The following is a 20,228-nucleotide window of genomic DNA, read 5'->3' as shown; positions in this document are numbered from 1 at the left end:
AAAATCAGCAAAGAAAACAAATCCTATTTTTTAAAAACACTTTGCCCAGCAGAACGCGCAAATTCTAAGCTGTCACAACCTGGTAAGCTTTTGAGTGGAAAGATGCTTCTGAGGTGGGCTTAGCTTCAGGAAATTGATTGCAGCACAAGATGGAACACTCTTACACCGGCTGGGAAACCAGAAATGTGGCGTTTGGGATTGTAGAGCCTGAGCATAAGAAGAATCCTATCGTCTGAAACAGAAAAAAGCATGCAGAGCTGAAAGCAGATGGGACACAGAAAGCAATAAATCAAAGAGGAGCATTCATACCGTTCAAAAGCCCAATGATCTAAAACAGCCATTAAAGCTAGGAGGTGGAGAGCTGGAGTTGTTAACATATGGGAAGGGGTCTAATTTAAGTGAGTGATCTTCGATGTTTGCACCATCAGCAACATGAAATCATCCCAGGCTAACAGGCCAGGGAAAGGGAAATTGTCAGGAGAGGTCACGAGGGCAGACTGGGACAAGACCAGGTGGCCTAGTCATCATTTTCCACTAAGCAAATAAACAAGATTGGAGGTCCTTTCCTTAGTTTATAGGAATAACATGCACTTCTCACATGTGTAAATGGCTGTCCTGAAATGAGAAAGAATCTAGGTTATATTTCCCAAGACTATCAAACAATGGAAAAGTAGAATAATTTTTTTTAATTCTTTTCCCTCGCTGTTTTTCAGATTGGATAATTTTCATCTGTTGATGTATTTTCAAGGTCACTGACTCTTATGGTGTTCTATCATCTCCCTTTGGCTACCTCCTGTGAATTTTGGGTTTTTTATTTTTTTAGAGCAGTTTTAGATACACAACAAAATCAAGAGGAAGGTACAGAGACTTCCCACAGACCCCCTGCTATCACACATGCACAATCTGCCCATTATCAGCATTCCCCACCAGAGTGGGACGCTGGTTACAATTGACGACCTACATTGACACATCTTAATGACCCATAGTCCACAGTTTACATTATGGTTCACTCAGTGTTGTTCATTCTGTGGGTTTGGACAAGTGAATAATGACATGTATTCATCATTATAGTAGCATACAGGGTATTTTGTAGCTGCCATAAAAATCTTCTGTGTTCTGTCTATTCATCCCTTCCCTCTCCCCAACCCCTTGCAACCACTGATCTTTTCACTGCCTCCACAGTTTTGTCTTTACCAGAAAAGCATATATTGTAGCTGAACTCATAGTTCATAGCCTGTTCTGATTGGCTTCTTTCACTTTGTAAAACTCATTTAATTTTCCCTCATATCTTTGCCTGGCTTGGTAGCTCCTCTTTTCTTTTCTTTTCTTTCTTTCTTTCTTTTCTTATCTTTCTTTCTTTCTTTCTTTCTTTTTTTCTTTCTTTCTTTCTTTCTTTCTTTCTTTCTTTCTTTCTTTCTTTCTTTTCTTTTCTTTTCTTTTCTATTCTTTTCTCTCTCTCTCTCTCTCTCTCTCTCTCTCTCTCTCTCTCTCTCTCTCTCTCTCTCTCTCAATAATAGTTCATTATCTGGATATACCACACACAGTTTATTTATTCATTCACCTATTGAAGGACTGTCATTTGATTTTTTCATTTTGGTCATTGTGGTTCTGGTTTTAACATTTTTATTTGCTCCTTCTTTATATCTTCTATTTTGTTAAGGAAATTTTTAAATTCATCCATAATCTTCAATAGTATTCACAATTGCAACGTCTTATGCCAGCTTGGTGCTAGAGTCTATTGATTATTTTATCCCACACAGGAAAAAATTAGTTTTTCTAATTTTTTTTATATGCCAAGCAATTTTGGATTGTATCTGGACGTTTTGAATACCAAGTTATAAGGACTTGAGTCTTGTTTACATTTAATCATGAATAGCTGGTGGTCTATTAATCAAGTTCTTAATGCTTCTGATCTGTGGCATAGGATCAGATATGATCAGGCTGGGAAACAAAGAGAGGGAGAAGGCAATGGGGTGCACCCAGTTCTCTTGGAGTCAGAGCTTTGTAGAACAGAGAGGAAGGTTCACTTTCCTGAGTTTAGGCTCCTGCAGAATTGTTTTTCAATGTCTCTCATCAATACCATGGGATAGCTGGGGGGTTGAGGGGAGGGGAGGGGCTGAGGCATGAGAAAAGAAAGAAAAGGGTTGGGGAGGTTTCTGTATTTCCTCAGAATGTTAAGGTGTTCCCTTTCCTGCTTAGCTGGAACACAGGGGTTCCATTAGCTTCTTTCTGTGTTTCACTGCCTGATTCTGGTGAGCTGAGCTCAGGCTGGGAGCCACTAGGAGAAACGTTATGGTAAAGTCACCACTTGAAATTTCAAATTTAAGTCTTCTCCGATTTGCTGTCTATCTTTTGCTTTACAGGGTTCATTAGCTGCTCTATGGATTCTATCCATATTTTGTGTTTGTAGTCAGTGGGCAAGACTATGTAGAACAAGAAAACTTTGTGTTGATTTTAAAACAAGTAAATAGAAATAAAAATTGTAAAATAAACAATTTCAGAAATGTTAAATGTAATTTCTTTAACACCTGGAAAATGATATTTATACATGGTATGTGGGATGATATGTACATGTGTGTTTGTGCACAAACATATTCACAAGCCAATATATGTACATAGCTAAGAGCTTTGCAGAGTGAATTCGCCCTTATGAAATGAAAAGTTCTCTGTCTAAAATTCCCACCAGTAGTTATTTCTTGGATGAACTATTTAAAAACTGTTATCAAAGTATGTGTGCTAAATTGGAGGGAAAAATCTAGCCAATAATTGGTTATTTTCACTTTTTTTGAAGTACTAGTAAGTTCAACAAAGAAAAGTTGAGTACATAAAAAAATACAATCAAAGAAACCTACAATTATTTGTGTAATTTTCTTATAGAGACACATTGCCCAATATTGTACATTCATGTTGTCAGCAGGCATCAGTTGAGAGAGGTTCATCATGGTCTCTTAGGTCACTAATAGAATATTCCTTTTTTTCTTGGGTTACCCAGTTGTATTTGTCAAGTTAATAGAAAACATAGGTAATGAAGAACTGTTATTTTCTCATAGCTACTTAAAGCTGCACTTCAGATTATTGAAATTAATATTTCTAAAATTAGTACTTGCTAATGCACCCATGACCTCGGTTGAATTATGAGAATTGCCTGGACATTTTCTCTGTGTTCATAATCAAAATACATTTACAAGTTTTTAGAAAACCCTTCCTTAGAGCTCACTGCGACAAAGATGGGGAAGTTGTCAGTAGGTATTTTGAAGTTAATGGAGTTAAATATAGGGTGTTACATACAGAGTCTACCTCTTGGGGTTTTAAATAAGTAACTTTGAATTTTACAAGGATAAAATGAAAAATTCTTCTACCTCTAATCTATTTATGGCAGGCATGTCCCTAGGCTGATGGCCTCAGCAGCATCCTGAGTACATGGACTGAGCATACAATAACGTGTTCAGCAGACAGAGCTAAATATGAGGATGCTTTTATTCAAGGTGCTTTAATTTTGGGTCAAGGTATTTTTATTCTGTTTCCTCTCGTGGCCAATGTGCTGATCATTGAGATGGAAAGATGAGTTGAAGACATGCCACAAAGGCAGTTGAGTTTTATGGTACAAGAAAACATATATGCCAGAGACCATTCAACTATCCTGAAAAGTTCAAACTCAGGGGCCAGGGGAGGGGATATACGCCAATTAGAGACTAGGGTGAGGTTGGCTCTTATAGCAGGTAAGTTGGCAATAAGTGGGGCAGGAAATGGTTGTAGAAACAAACATCATTTCATTAACTATAAGCTGCCTTCAAAGAATTGGAGAGAATCATGAAGAACCTTTTGTATTCAGCAACATTATAACAGGAGGTAATCCTAGATGCAAGAAGAAAGTTCTAGTACAGAATCCATTTTGATAGGAGCTAGAATTGGAGGGCTAACCATAGAACAGCAAGGAGAGAGAGTACTTGGTCACATGACCACACATGATGTCTGGAAAATGAATTGGGGGGCATACTCCATTTACCCATATGCATTTGCCATTCAGCATAACCCTTCCTAATATCTCAAATAGTATGTGTTCTGACTGAAAGGAATTCTTTTAAGAGAGACTCCACCACCTATGAAAGTGACAGACAGAGGCTGCCATTAGTACAGCCCAGAAACAGAGGTATTGGGTGAAGGATTCTTTAATGATAGAAGGAGGCATGGGAAATAGTGGTAAGGGCATTTACTTGTGATTAGCCAAGTTGTGGTTGTAAATAACAGACATGCCACCCAGGCTATGTGACATGAAAATCTTTATTTAATCTCCTACCCTTCAGTTTCTTTTTGGCAAATCTGACATAATACCAGCCACTTCATAGTATTGTCAAGAAATTTTTGTGCTGCACTATTTATAAAGTGCTTAATATAGCACTCAATCTACAGAACAAACCACTCTACTACAAATCACCTCCTTGAAACTCTAATCTCTCAAGAGTGGATTAAAGATGGACAGCTGACTTGAGAGAGTTCAGTACACAGGGTAGAATAAACCATTTTCTCTGCTCCACTGCTTTGATCGAAGGGACATCTGCACTGCTGTCAGGTGCTGATTGAAATGCTGTGATTTTAATGGAGCAGCACGTGTGGTAATGGAGCGGCCATAACAACCATGCAAGAAAAGGGAAATAATCTAGAAAGGGAAATGGGAAGACAAATGAAGCAAAAGTATAAAGCCAAGCGGAGGTGAGAGAGATGTCATAATACCTAAGATACTGATAAATGACCCCATTTTCTCACTTTCTCATTCCAGCCTCACAGAAGGCTTGGCTATATTGTGTTTCCTGCCCGGGGATAACTGTAAAAGACTTTCTGTTTATGAGTGTGAACTATATGTGAACTATTGCCTTTTCGGTAATGTGAGATCAACTTGAAATTGCAGTAGTATCTATCACTTTTCAGAGAGGGAGGCATAATAATTATTCCCTTTGGCTTAAACTAGTTTAGATGGGTCTCTCTTCCTCGCCACCTAAATTTCTTAACTAGAAGAGAAGTAAAAGCCCAGGAATCCAAAAGGTCACAATATCAGGAAAAAATGTAGCATCAGAACTGGCCAGTGAGAAAGGTAGGCATTTCTGGCTCCTGTGCAGTGTTCTTTGCACCCCAGCATCCTGTTTCTTTGCCTTTTTAAATCTATTTGTTGAGCACCTTCTATACATCATCTCAGGATGCTCTAACAGTAGTTGCATATGAATTGATATCTCGATTTTGTAACTGATGAGAAACAAGTTCAGAGAAGGGAGTGTGTCTGTGTTTGCGTGTGCACATCCACCGAAAGGTGACAATAGGGCCCTTTGGAGAAGAAAGCGGAATGATTTGGACCAAAACTTGACATTGTACTCCTTTTTGTCTGACCTGTTACAAAAGGCGGAGTTGTTTGTGTTGGCCTTTGTTTGTAATTTAAACACCAAACACACACTCACATATAAATATACACGCCAATTTCTCTCTCTCTCTGTTGCACACATATAATCTACACATGGACACACAAAAACACAATCTTAGACCTAACGATTGAGTTTGAAGGTAATAAAGTGATTGGTTTGGTGTAAAAGTAAAAACTTAATATTATTTATAGTTGTCACGGTGAAAGAAAGGTCTTTGGAACTCTCCTCTTGACAAAATCTTCCTTGATCCATCGGTTCTTCACCAGTCACATAAACAGGTGGGAAAGAGTCAGAAATGAAATAAAATGAGTACTTCTTATGCAGCAAACGATAGATCAAACATTTTACCTACATAATCTCATTTAACTTTCATTTCCTTATAGTGAAGAAAGGTTTACTGTTTTCATTCTAGACTAGATATTTGAGACTTGAAGAAGCTAACTAAGTTGCTAAAGGTTACCAGCTAGTACTTCCTGAAGCCAGAATTCTAGGTGAGTTTTTTTTTTTTTTTTTTCTAAATCCAGACTTATTAGTCAAGGGCTCAGCAGGAATAGCGTGCTCAGACTGCATAATTCTAGGGAAAGTTGAGAGAAGGACCTATTTGTGAAAACTTGGGCATCATAGAGGAAATTAGAAGGGGAGTGCCTTTCCCAGGACTGGTAACCTCCAAACCTGAGAGGGAGGGGGTGAGCATGGATGTGGGAATCTGGAAGACAGAGTGTCTCTTCAGAGGGGCCCTCTGAGGGAGCTGTGACCTTCCCCTTAAGATATTACCTCTCTCAGGAAACTCTAATCACCTAGAGAAATTCACTGTCAATGTGATACAGGATTCCTCTTGCAATTAAGTCTAAATTGCCAGAGGCTTATTTTAGCACATCCAATGAGAGAGGAATAAAAAGTCTCCAGTCACTGTCTCAGGCTCCTTTGCTAATTTACAAGAATCACTCTGTGAGGATTTGATTCGCTTACACGAGATATTGCGATGTTTTCTTTAAAAGCATTTTCCTTTATGAATCTCCATAGTGATATTGTGAGTGCATTGATGTGGCCTGGTCGCCAGAATCACCCCGTAATTGGATATGCCAAGACATTTGTTCTGTCTCTTTCTTGTTTCTGCTGCCTGATTAAGAACAGTTCTCTGCTCATTAGGATCTCTCCAGGAGAAACCCAGAAGAGAAATAATTAGAAACTCCCCCACTGATTTGACTCCTGTTATGAACAAATGCAGAGGAACTTAAGAAGGGGACCTAAAATAGTAGAAATTGGGATTCATGGGAGCCATTAATAGGGGAAAGAATTCTATACTAGCACAGAATTTATGAGCAAAGACAATGCTTTATTGAGTAAGAGATTAGGTGGTTGAAGCAAGGATGATTTATATTTTAAAAGTTGCATACATAATAGGAAAATGAAAGGAATGGATTTAGGGGAACAGGACAAGAGAAAAAGCACTAACGGCTAATATGTGCAAAAACATAAGACAATAAAAAGGCTTTAAAATATCAACTATTAAGCCACGTGTGATTAGAAAGAGGAACTTGGCATTAGTTTCTATGTCAAAGTACTCCAAAAGGGATCATAACAATATATTAAAAGGTCAGTGGCATTTTGTAAGCATAGAATTATCAAAACACAGGGGAGCTGACTTAAAAATTGTTAAGAAAACATTCTCTACTTGGAATTCTAAAACTATATCTGAATTGGTTAACTTTAAACAAGGTTTTTAACCACCTATAAATCTAGTATTAGATACTCTCCACAATGATTTGTGTTTTTTCACAGTAAATGTATCTGCAATCTAATATACTTCACTATGTCCTAAAAATTGTTCTCTCTATAGACTTGTTTTGCTCTGCATGAGTAGCAAAGTAAGCAATTCTACCCTTTCTTTGAGGAGGGGCAAGCAGGCATTTAACAGGAGTCTGGTCATCAGAATTTGCTGTAATGTGAATAGATGAATCTTCATATCCGGTGCAATATTGTGATGACCTTGTTCATGACATCCCCATCCCCAAAGGCAGATAATAGAGCCCTATGCTTATGTTGGACTAGAACCTTCCATTATTATCTGAGTGACTGTAAACAAATTACTTAAGCTCTTTAATTCTAGTTTTCACATCTTAAAAAATTGGAATAATAGTACTTCCCAAAGGCTGATGCATGTGGTTGCATAGGCTGAGATTTTGTGAATCACTTTTGAAGAAACAAAAAGTACATTTTATTATATTATAAAATTCTATGCTCTGTATCTTAAAAAGGTGTATAAGCCAGGACCTTCCCAGATTCTCAAAATTTGAATATAGATCATTAGAACTATTTACAAAAAACAGATCACCATTAAGGAGTTACAGGCTCTGGAGAAAATTCCAAGAGGAATTTATTAAGATTGTGTTTGCAATGGAAATGTTTATTCCTTGTGTAAAACTTGTCAAGATAAATAATGTAAAGGGGCAATCTTTACTTGCTATTTTTGCTTAAAATTAAGTTATATTATCTTATGTTCCTACTTATTCAAATATTTTATCATTATTAATGCATTCAAATTATTTTCTCTTTTCCAAACACATATATTTGAAATGAGCATTGAGATTTCCCCTTATTGATGGCTTCAATCTTATGGGGCATCATTAATACCACACTGTAGCCAGCATAATCCTAAGTCATATTTTGGAGTTTTACTGATAATATAGAAGGAATTATTCTGTCTTCACAGCCTGGTCAATTCTACATATCTTTAAAATATCTGTTCTATAGCATAACTAGAGGCCTGGTGCATGAAATTTGTACACAGGGGAGGGGGTTGTTCTTCAGTCTGTCCTTCAACCTCTCACAATCTGGGACCCCTCAAGTAGGGTCCCTATGCCTGACCAGTGACCAGGGCCTATTGGGACTTTCCTTTCCCTTTTCTGCCAGCAGCTTGCCATGCCACTGCCTCTGCCTCTGCTTGCCATCTGTACAATGCTGCCCCTCTTCTCCCCTGCCACCGGCCGCCTCCCTCGCAATCGCTTGGCTGGCCTGGACTTCCCTCTGTGGGATGATCATGGGGTGATGGTGGGGGCCTCCCCACAGATTGCATCACATCTGTCTTTGCTGGTCTGGTGCAGGTGTGTATCATAGCATGGTCATCTGGAAGGTCATCTGATGTTCGGTCATTTGGTCAATTTGCATATTATGCTTTTATTATTATAGATGCTGTCTCTGACTATTTTGCCACCTGGTTTATATCCTGAGCACATAGAAATCACTTGTTCTTAATCATCTAGAATAGTGCCTATTTCACTCTTTTTAATAAAAATCAGCCAAATATATGACATGTGATTAACATTTCCCTCCCCATCCCCCCCTCTTTCTATTGATTTATTTTTCTTTAGAGAAAAAAGAAGGAAGAGGGAATGAGAGAGGAAACCATTTATGTGAAAGCAAAACATCAATAGGCTGCCTCCAGCATGCCCCCTACCAGGGAACAAACCCACAACCTGGGCATGTGCCCTGACTGGAAATCGAACTGGCAGCTTTTTGTTACATGAGATGATGCCCAATCAACTGAGCCACTGTAGCTGGGCATCTGCATTTCAAGGGCTTATTAAAAAAAAGGCTACCAAATTTTACAGCACAGATAGAGAAGACTTTCATCACAATAAGAAGTTCTACTGTGCCATTGGTCTAGTTTTTACAGGGCTGCACCTTGAAATGTTAGAATAAATTAGATTTTTATTTTTGATATAAGTTATGCTTTTGGGTTATACCTAAATTCAATTCATATAAAAGTGGAATATGAAAGATGTAGTTCTTTGGTAGGAATCAACAGTATAGCTACTCTGAACTGGAGTCTTTAAAGTGTCAGAAAGCATTATGTCAATTTAGCTAGTTTAATCTAACACTACTAAGGTATAAGCAATGTAAATTTAGAGTACTTTTAAAAGCTATTCTGGAGAGAATCTAGAGAACTTTAAGAAGTCAATCCGATATAGTAAGAATATATCTACCTGTATAGCTTACCCATCTCTTACTCATCCCTTAAAAATAATACCGCATTTAATATAAAATATAATCAGAGCTCAATCTAGTATAAGCATCAATGTTTCATAATAAATTACAATCATACACATGTATTTTCCTATATTTCATGCTATCCATTTCTGAATAATTTCCTATAGTGGTTTAATGGGTATTATATAAGTAGAATTTGAAAGAAAAATATTTTATATTTATCAAAATATTCCACAAGCTAAAGGAACATCCTCTATTGCACCTCTCAGTCTTGTTTTTCATACTTGAGATATAGGGAGTCATTTTTTTCCTCAGGTGGCCCATTTAATTGTTGAGCACTACAACTCTCTTATTTGTCTAATTCTAAAGTGGAAAAAGGCAGGACAGTCCTCCATTCAAAGTCTATAATTATCCAGAAGAAAAGCTTATCTAGTCTCTGATTCAGCATTTCCAGTAGTGTTTTCCAATCACCCATATTCATTCAGGTTTTATGCCATTGATGCTTTTTCTTACACTGAATGGAATACCAATTCTATCCTTTGATCCATTTTCTAAGTCTCTAAGGATATACAGCAGAAGTCTTATTATCCCTCTTCCACATGAAAGCACTTCAATTACTTTATGATAACTATTATGCCCCACTGCCTCCAAACTTCTGTTTTTCCAAGCCTAAAATATCCTTGGGGTCTTTGAGCATTCCTTCCTGTCCAAGCCTTCCTGCTATTTGAGGAGTTTTCTTTCAGTAGAGCGTGCGGCTCATGTCTTCACCTTGATGAATGGTTAAAGTTGTAAGGCCAATCCTGAGTTTATCACTACCCTAGACTCCATGCAGTTGTAGAAAGCAAAATTAATGACTTCAGTCTCTTTTATGCCAATCAAGAGCATATTATGGAAGCCATTAATATTAGGTAATTGGTGAACCTCTGTTTTTTGTCTGTAGACATGTTGCTAAAGGCTATACTTATTCTCGTGAAGTTTTAATGTTGCTAAATGCGATAGTTGCTCCCATTTATGATTTAAGCAACTGAAAAAAATAATAAGACAAAAAAGAAATGCATTTGTATGTAATTATGACTGCGGGTGTCATCATAAGAATGGAGAAAAGGGCAAAAGCATTGAAAGCAGGAATGTAAATAAGAATAAAGAAGACAAACTCTACTGGCTGGATTGTATCACACAGGAGCAAGAGACATACCATCAAGGAAAAGACTGGTGGTTCGAACTTCAATAGCATGAAGAACATCATTATAAGAAAAAAAAATCATAGGGAAATATAAAGGAAAAGCCACATTTGGATAAAATTATTTTTAACCTGGGAAACTAGGATTTAATAGCCAGCAAATACATATAGCTTATATAACTCAGTAAGAATAATTTAAAACAACAAATATGTAAAACTAGCAAAGGTTTTGAATTCATGAGAAGGAAAGTCATATGGCCAAGAAAAGATACTAAACTTCACTTGGGAAAGTTACCATAAAATGTAATTACTTAAAATGTTATCTATAAGATTTACAACAAATATATTCATATAAGTGAGTAAACAGTAACTCTCATTAATTGCTGGCATGGATTTAAATGAATGCACCAACTTTGAGAGCAATTTTACAATATCAAGGTTGTTTGAGTAAGTTAAAATTATAAACAATCTAAACATGTATTGACAATGAGGGAGAATATATATTTGATATATATATATACTGTATATGCTACAGTATTTCAAATTGATGGACTAAATTTACTAGATGTACAGGTTAATAATGGTGGGTTTTGTTATCTAAGAAACCACGATAATTTCAAGAGAAACATCAAAAGTACTTTATTTAAAGTAACGTCCTTCACTAGTTGCACATTTCCCCCATCTTTCAGATAACTTGTGGATACCATCCCAATACAATTTTTCTTGTTTTGAGGCAAACCATTCAGAGATACAATTTTCTACTTCTCATATGTTTTGAAGTGCTTCTCAGAAAGTGTGTGTGCCATTAATCAGAACCTAATCTGAAGAAGTAAGGTCTGGTGAATATGGTGCATAGGTTAATTCTTACTAGGCAAGATCATTTAATGTGCCTTTAACTGGTTTTGAAGTATGTGATGGTTCATCATCATTAAGCAAAATTACTTTGCTGTGTCTTCTGGAACGTTCTGATCATTTCACTATCAAAGCATGGTTCAAATTGATTATTTGTTGTCAGTAGTGATCACTATTAATGGTTTCACCTGGTTTTATAGCAATTTGGCCTTGCAGTCCATGTTGATGGTTGACGATCAACCATGATTTTGTGCATTTGGGATTCTCAAAATAAATTCACTTTTCATCTCCAGTCACAATTTGATGCAAAAAGGTTCTTTTATGCCATTGAAGCAACATTTTACTGATGATTTTTCGGTTTTCCATTTGTCTTTCGTTCAGTTGATGTGGCACCCATTTTCCTTCCTTTAAAATCTTTCCCATTGCTTGTAAACAATCAGAAATTGTTTGCTGAGCAACGTTTAATCTTTCTGCAAGTTGTTTTTGAGTTTGACATTCATCTGCATCCAGTAATGCTTGTCATTGTTGGTCTTCAAACTCTTTCGGTTGACCTGGATGTTCTTTGTCTTTCACAACAAAATCATCACTATTAAAGCATTTAAACCAATGTTCACAAGTACCTGAGATGGAGCATGTTCACTATAAGCTTCTCGAAATATTCAGCAGCACTTTGCTTTAATAATTAATTAAAATTTCCAGCAAATAGTATTTTTTTGGAACGAAATTTGACAATTTTAAGTGTAAAAATATCTATTATGTTAACACTTTCAGAAAATTTGACATATGAAGTTTTAAAGCTTGCTGTCAATATAACAAAATAGCATACATATCATATCTCATATATATCAAAATATGTGTAGCTCCATATGTTGGGGGGAAAAAACCCTCATTATTTACTGGTATACCTAGTATTTGTGTCAATGTCACTAAATCTAAAAATTAATGTTGAGTAAAATATGTATTTAAATCTTAAAATGCACATGTAACTGGAAGAAAACTAGTACATCATTGGGAGAGGGATATATATCAATATCCAGATGAAATTATTTTAAGAGAGAAGCAAATGATTCATGTTAGAAGAGTTTTCAAAGAGTTCTTCTTATGTATCTGAATTTATTTCTTGTCTTTAAAAAAATACCTGAAGAAAATAATGTATATTGATAAAACTTATTTGGGCTGGATGATAATTTTTATAATTGGTTTGTTTTAAAGTTGTATAATTTTTAACCAATTATTATATTTCCAATATGTTTGAATATTTTATTATATAAAATAGTATAAAATAAAATAATCACCACAATAAGTATATGAATTAAACCTCTAAGGACAATAATTATATTGGGAAGTTAAAAGAAAACTTTGCTTATCTAATATAGTTTAATATTATTAGAATTTCTATAGGGAGAGAGTTTTAATACATCTGGTTTCATGAGTGAAAAATTAAAAAAACACACAACACAAATGTAAATTAAAATTATATCAATATAAAACAAAGTTGATGTATACATATGACATATTTGTTTGCCTGAAGCCCGCACTCGAAAACATAGAAGCTGGATGGCCATGAATAATGTGAACTAGGTCCATAGGGGGGGCTGAAGAGAAGGAACATGTGATCTTATTTAAGCTGCAGCCATTTTGTAACAGATTGCAGACCGGGAGTTTTATTGCTGGCTTTACCTAGTGGCCAGATCAGTTTCTATTGAACGAGTACAAAAACGTTTTACATAAATGCTAAAAAAAAACTCTTTAAAATTAAAAACTCATTGCATTTTGAAGTTATTTATTACGTGTTCTTACAAGCTAATATTTTTTTAAAGTATGATACTTTGTAAAACACTGTGTGATATGAAGCGAGAATTCTCGTGATCCGTCTACAATGTTTCGTGAAAGATGAAAGCGGAGAATTAGACAATCAACAAAAAATAGATTTCAGAACTGTGATTAAATCAGTACCTTGACACAGGTGCTTTTAGGTTAATGAAAAAAATTCATTTCTGTCATTATTTTAAAGAGCAGAGTTGAGGCTTCTTTTAGTTAGATATGAAATTGTTTTAGATAATAACAGAATTTGATTCAAGAAAGGGGAGTGTAAAAACATAACAGGTCCAAAATGTGGAATGGGTAGCAATTAGGAGGAAACAGTAGAGTGAGCATACTGTGTTTAAAACTGACAATCTTTGCTATTAGTTCCTTCTCTTTTCTCAAACAATGGTTTGTTATTCCTTGATGAGCAGCTCATGTGCTACTAGGCTATCACATTAAGATATTTGGCAGGAAATTTGCAATATGCTAGATTATGTTGGCGACTCATGGCCTTAATGAAGTGCTGCTAGAATAAATGTTTGCATTAAAGCTGACCATTCTGAGAGCAGAGAGGGAAGAAAATCTCCCTTTCCTGGGAAAAAAAGGGCCTTTCTGAAAATAATCTGTGGTCCAAATTGACTGAGAATGGGAATCTGATCATGTATAAATATTCAGGGTTTGAAAAGCCAGATCTCTGTCCTAGCTGGCTTGTACCCACAGAGACAAGGAGGATGCAGACTCAGCAGATTCAGGTTCTAAAGCACTGTCGTCAAGCTTTCTCTACATTAAAAAGGTGACTTGAATCCTTGAGACTTGGCTGGGTTCAACAGAGAACAAAATGTAGATGATTCTTGCCTCAGCACCTAGCCCGATTTTAAATTATCCAACATAGTGGACATCAGAGGGGACCTAGGAACCAAGCAGTGTAACTACACCAAGGCTGACCATCAGCAGACAAAAAAATCTTGCTTTGTCCTAGGCTCAAGGACATGAGACAATGCCTCTAGTTTTGGTGATAATGTAGGTGAGCAAATTAACAAGAGGCCTTCATGTTTTAAAGGACTGGTCTATCCTCAGGAGCCCCATCCTGACTTATTACCCCTTGTGACTACTCTAGTCAGAGGGCCAGTTAATTTCTTAACTCATAGCAACAGGAAATGTGCTACAAACACAGCAGCCAACACTGGGGCCTTCCTTGAGTTCCTGGGTAATCAAGTCCCTCTTCTCAATTTCCACTACAAGATAAAGCTTGCCTGGGTCATTTGGACTCTTCATTCTGTGACAGATATTATAACCTTCCGTTCTTGTGACACTCTCCCCAGGAACTTGTTTCTAAAAAGTTAGTACCTTTTCATTACATGATTACTATGAAGTGGCAAATGTATTAGCAGCTCACATAACTCATGGTAGGCTGACCTTTTATTCAGTGATTTGTTCTGCGAAATACTGTTTGAAGGATAATATTCAACTCAAAACAACAAAAACTGAGGCAAATCATTTCCTAGATTATTAGATTAAAGATATAGATATAGAATATAATGCAATAGCATTAATTCTCATTTTGCAGGGAGGAAGCTCATGTCTATTCATAGATCTTTAGGGTAGGCAGCTCTGAGTAAGCCAGGATAGAGCTGATATCTCTGCCCTGATTTTTTTTTTTTGTCTTCTATAAATCACATCTTTTGAATTCTTCATCTTTTATCACTCATAATTTGTGAGAATTTGTGTAGGTAGAGCATTTTGCAAGTATAAAATGCTACATAAGATATTGTTGGAGATAAGCAAAAAGAGAACTCGGATCTCTTTGAAATGTGCTAATGATCTTATAGAGCAGAACCATTAATTAAACAAAGCATGTTTTATTTAGCAATTAAAACATGGCCCTGGAGAACCCTATACTACATCTAGAACAATATAGTAAAGTGACACTATCTAATTAAAGTCACATATTACCTTGACTCAAAACTGGTGAATATCAATACAAATTAAATTGTAGCACTTTGGAACAAAACCTTAGGTTGAATAGATTATTTAAGAGAAATTCGAAACCATGATAGGTCCATTGGCAGCAGTAAAAGACATTATTCTGATTTATCTTTGTCTTCAGTGAAACAATAAAAAAACACCTCCCTTTATTTATTCTTATTAAAACCCAGTTCAGAGATAAGTTGATACAAGAAAGCATTTGCTTTTAAAAAAGTGTAGCAGTCATATCCTATGCCTAATTTTCTAAGCCGCTCCACAGGCAGAGCCACAGGTCTCTGGACTCCAAGGTGACAATTGTTTCGCTTTGATTGCTCTCAATGTGTTCATAGGTTACACACACACACACACACACACACACACACACACACACACACAGTTTTCAGAGAGATTTTGTCACTGATGAGAAGCAGCCAGTTGCCTTATCGAAACCAGGCCTTTGTTTAGAAGGGTGACACCCCTTTGAGAATCTGTGCATGGCCCTCTGCTTCTCCTGTGAATCTGAATTTTATGCATTTATCAATAAGGAAGAAAAAAGACAGTGCTTGTTAGGAATAGAGGATCCAGCTCAACTTCTGACAAAGAACCCTGGATGGTGTGGCTTAGTTACTTGGGTGTCTTCCCATGGACTGAAAGGTCGATGGTTTGATTTTTGATCAGGGCACATGCCTGAGTTTCTGAATCCATTCCCAGTAGGGGGCATGCTGATTGATGTTTCACCCTCATATTGATATTTTCTCTTCACTCTCTCTTTCCTTCTAAAAATCAATTTAAAAAATTTAAACAAGAAAAAAAACATCTGAGAAAGATAGGAATGTCAAAGCTACAGGATAGTGAAGAGATGTTAGGAAGACTAAAGTCTTTGTGTTAATTGAGTTACATCAATTGTCATGCCCCCTACTGGGGATGGATCTAGAAACCCTGGCATGTGCCCTGACCAGGCCAAGGACATTTCTATTTAAGTAAGCAAAGCTTTTTGTATTTATAGATTTAGGAAATCTGCAAAAGGTGATCCTTTGGAGTGTTGTAGGTTGTTGATTTCCTAGGATATTTAATACTTTTTAGTATTACTTTCCCTGTATTTGGAAAATTCAGAATATTAAAAGTGAAAAATCATCTGAGTTTCACAGGAAGGAAGGGCTTGTATATCATGATGAAGAATTTCATGTGTCAACTGGATTAGACTGCTAGGTACCAGATATTTTGTCAAATATTATTCTGGGTGTTTCTATGAAAGCATTTTTTTTTAGGAGAAGAACATTTAAGTTGGTAGATTGAGTAAAGCAGATTGTCCTCCATACTGTTGGCAGGCCTCATCCAATCACTTGAAGGCCTGAATAGAACAAAAATTATGACCCTTACCAAGTAAAAGAGAAGAATTCTTTTGACTGGATAGCCTTAAAACTAGAACATCAACCTTTTCCTGCCTTCACATTCAAACTGCTTACTGTGTGTGTTTACTAATTGATGGTAGGAAAACAAGGGGAATGAGTCCACATAGGTATATGTCTGTCTATGTGTTATGTGCCCTTGAGTGGGCTCTGACTCCTGGGAACTCTGTGAATGTGTGATGTCTACCATGTCCTGTCCTCCGCAGCCCTGCTCAGCGCCTGTAGTGTCATGCTCACAGTTTCTTTGATGAAATCAACCCATCTTGTAGTTGGCATTCCTCTTTTCCTGCTGCCCTCTATTTTCCCAGCATTATTATCTTTCCGATAGAACTCTGCTTTCTCATTTTACCCCAGAGTAAGACAGCTCCAGTTTTGTCATTGCTGCCTCCCTTGATGTTTCGGGCTTAGTTTACTTCAGGACCCACGTGTTTGTTTTTCAGGAGCTCAAGAGCTCTCTTTCAAAACCGTATTTCCGTGTTTTCCCTGTTCAATATTCACATCTATGCCTAGTCATTGGGAATAGGAGGGTGTGGAGGATCTTAACCCTTGTTCCAATTTGCCAAGCAAGTGAAGTGCTGCTCAAGATGCTGCAACAAAGGCTCCTACCTTACAAGAAGCGTGAAATGCCAGATGTTCAAGCCAGACTCAGAAAGGAAAGGGGCACTTGAGATCGAATTGCAAATATCCACTGGGTACTTGAGTGCTCCAAGGAATTTTAGAAGAAGGGCAGTCTATGTTTCAGAGATACAGTAAGGCCTTTGACTGCAGGGATCGTGAAAAGCTATGGATTGCACTAAAAGCCATGGACATGCCTCAGCACTTGATTGTCCTGTTCTGCAGCCTGCGTTGTGGATGGGAAGCCACTGTCAGGGCAGAACCTGTAGAGACAGAATGGCTTCCTACAGGCCAAGGTGTCAGAATAGGTGCATTCTGTCTTTCTATTTTATCTCCCTAGTATGTTTGTACTTTCATTATATGGACTCTGTTCTGCCAACCCTCGGCATGGATCTAAAATTATTAAACTCTCTTATATCTCATGGAGAATGCTAGCTGCCCTTCCTCAGAAAGGGTTTTATACAAGTGAGGACATGATTTTCAGATTTGTGCCCTGATCCTCACTTATCACTTAGCTAATAGTTTGAAGAATCTACCACTTTTAACTTTTTATATATTATTGATTTTTTACAGAAAGGAAGGGAGAGAGATAGAGAGTCAGAAACATCGATGAGAGAGAAACATCGATCACCTGCCTCCTACACACGCCCCTTCTGGAGATGTGCCTGCAACCAAGGTTCATGCCCTTGACCAGAATCGAACCTGGGACTCTTCAGTCCGCAGGCCGATGCTCTCTCCACTGAGCCAAACCGGTTTCAGCCACTTTTAACTTTTTAAGCATCCCTTGGAGTAATCCCTACAGAAGCATTAAGAACTGCTCACACTTAGAAAAAGAAGTAGGTTTTTGTTTGTTTCTGAACCTATGAAGAAAAAAGCACTTAAAGGAGGAGGAGGAAGTTTATAATGCAAGTACAGACTGTGTGGAGAGCCCGTTTGAAAAGGCTTTTCAGTGTGGCACAATTGGCTGTATAGAAATCAAGGGAAAAAGAGTGGGTGGCAAAGAATATATTGCTAATGCCTAAGAAGCTACAAGAAAGCCCGAACTAGATAGAGCTGGTTTAGGAGCAAGGCACAGTTTCAAAACAGGGTCCTTAGAGTAGGATCTGTTGTTTCTGCCTGACCACCCAGGCTTCCCACAACCCTGGCAGGTTCATTTGGTTGGCTGCCTCTCCTAATGCTATCCCTTTGGCTATGATGAGTTCCTAGCAATGACCTTAGATTCCTGAATGCCTGCTGTGATCTTTTATATGGAATCAGGTGAGAGATATTCTCTCTTCCCTTTAAGATGAAAGACATTGAATTTTTATAAGCCGGGGAGCTATCAGCAAGTATATTCCCTCTTCATTTCTCTTCCTGGCATCAGGAGAGAAAATAGTCAACACACAACAGAAAAACGAGAGCCTAAAAGGGAAAGACTTCCACCACATCATTCAGGGCCCTGAGTCATGGGTGTCAATCCCTGGACTCCAGAGTACTGTGAATAATCCCCCGCCCCCTGTACACGGTCAGGTTCTATTGATGGTATACAGAAGCCCTAACACAACTGTCTTTTAGATTTAAAAGGCTGTTATCTACAGATGTATAGTGCATTATTCTTTTTAAAAATGTAATTTTAAGGTAAGATTATTGATAGTGTATCATTTCTACAACATTATCTTTGTTATTGTGAATCCTTACCCAAGAATATTTTTTCCATTGATTTGTAAAGAGTGGAAGGAAGGGAGGGAGGGAGGGAAGGAGAGAGGGAGAGAGAGAGTGAGAGAGAGAGAGAGAGAGAGAGAGAGAGAGAGAGAGAGAGAGAGAGAGAGAGGTAAGAGACACATTGATTTGCTGGTTGCCTTTCTGACCAGGACCCGGGATCGAACCTGCAACCCAGCTATGTGCTCTTGACTGGGAATCGAACTCAAGACATTGAGTCACAAGCACTGCTGCTCTAACTACTTAGCTACACCAGCCAGGGATCATCATCATCATCATCACCATCATCATCTTTAGTGTGTGAAAGGAGCTCAGGTTCAGGCATAAACATCCATAATCCTATATTTTCTCTAAGTGTAAATATTTTGTTAAATACTATTTGTATAACATTTAAGCATGAAAAGCAGTTAAACAATCATTAAAATCTGGGTTTTACCACACTAATTATTTAACAATTTTACAAGAGAAATTTCATTGAAAACAAGGAAATAAGAGTATACGGTTTGTAACCCAGTTTTTTGGATTATCTACTTAGGCAATTTGCAGAGACAATTTCTAAATTGAAATGACTGGGACATAATTCCTGAAATTGTATGATTGATTGTATATTTAGATGGTCACTTGTGACAAGAAAGTTAGCTGGGTACAAATATATGGATTTTTCTCTAACTTGAGATTATTTTGGAGCAGAAAACATATTTATAATTTATCAAGCCATATCCTCATGTTCCTCATCCCTTTCTCTCTCAATTGAGAGTGTGGCTGAGTACTGATACTGCCATCAGGGTAATGACAGAGGAGGAATGAAGGAAATCTATAGGGAAATTACTATTGGCTATCTGTAAAATGGAGGTGAAGGTAAAATGATAAATAGTTATTGAAATGAGGCTAGCATTGTACATTTTTAAATCTTCCATGATCTTTTCTTAAGCAGCCCTTTAAAAAATAGACAGATGTTATACTCTATCCCAAAGATTAAATGGGATTATAAAAAGGTTGTTTTTATCTCCAACTTCACCTTGCACATTTGAATAAAGAACTTTGTAAAGGACAAAGTGTTTCTAGAAACACCTTGAAAGGTCATTTTCTTTTGATTATATTAGAATATTTATCCACATAAAACTAATAATTTCTTCTAGCAACAATGTAAGAGGATTTATAACAACTTTTAAAAATAATTGTATTCATGATGGGTCTTAGTCAAAGCAAAGCATTGTAAAATATTGATTCTCTGGGTGTAACAATTCAGAATTTCATTACATGAGGGAAATATAATTTATTTTAAATTAAAATAGAAATTCA

Source organism: Pipistrellus hanaki (assembly GCF_964339955.1).
Source record: "Pipistrellus hanaki genome assembly, chromosome: 12".
Classification (NCBI taxonomy): domain Eukaryota; kingdom Metazoa; phylum Chordata; class Mammalia; order Chiroptera; family Vespertilionidae; genus Pipistrellus; species Pipistrellus hanaki.
The sequence above is the reverse complement of the archived record's forward strand: the minus strand, read 5'-3'. Positions refer to the sequence as shown.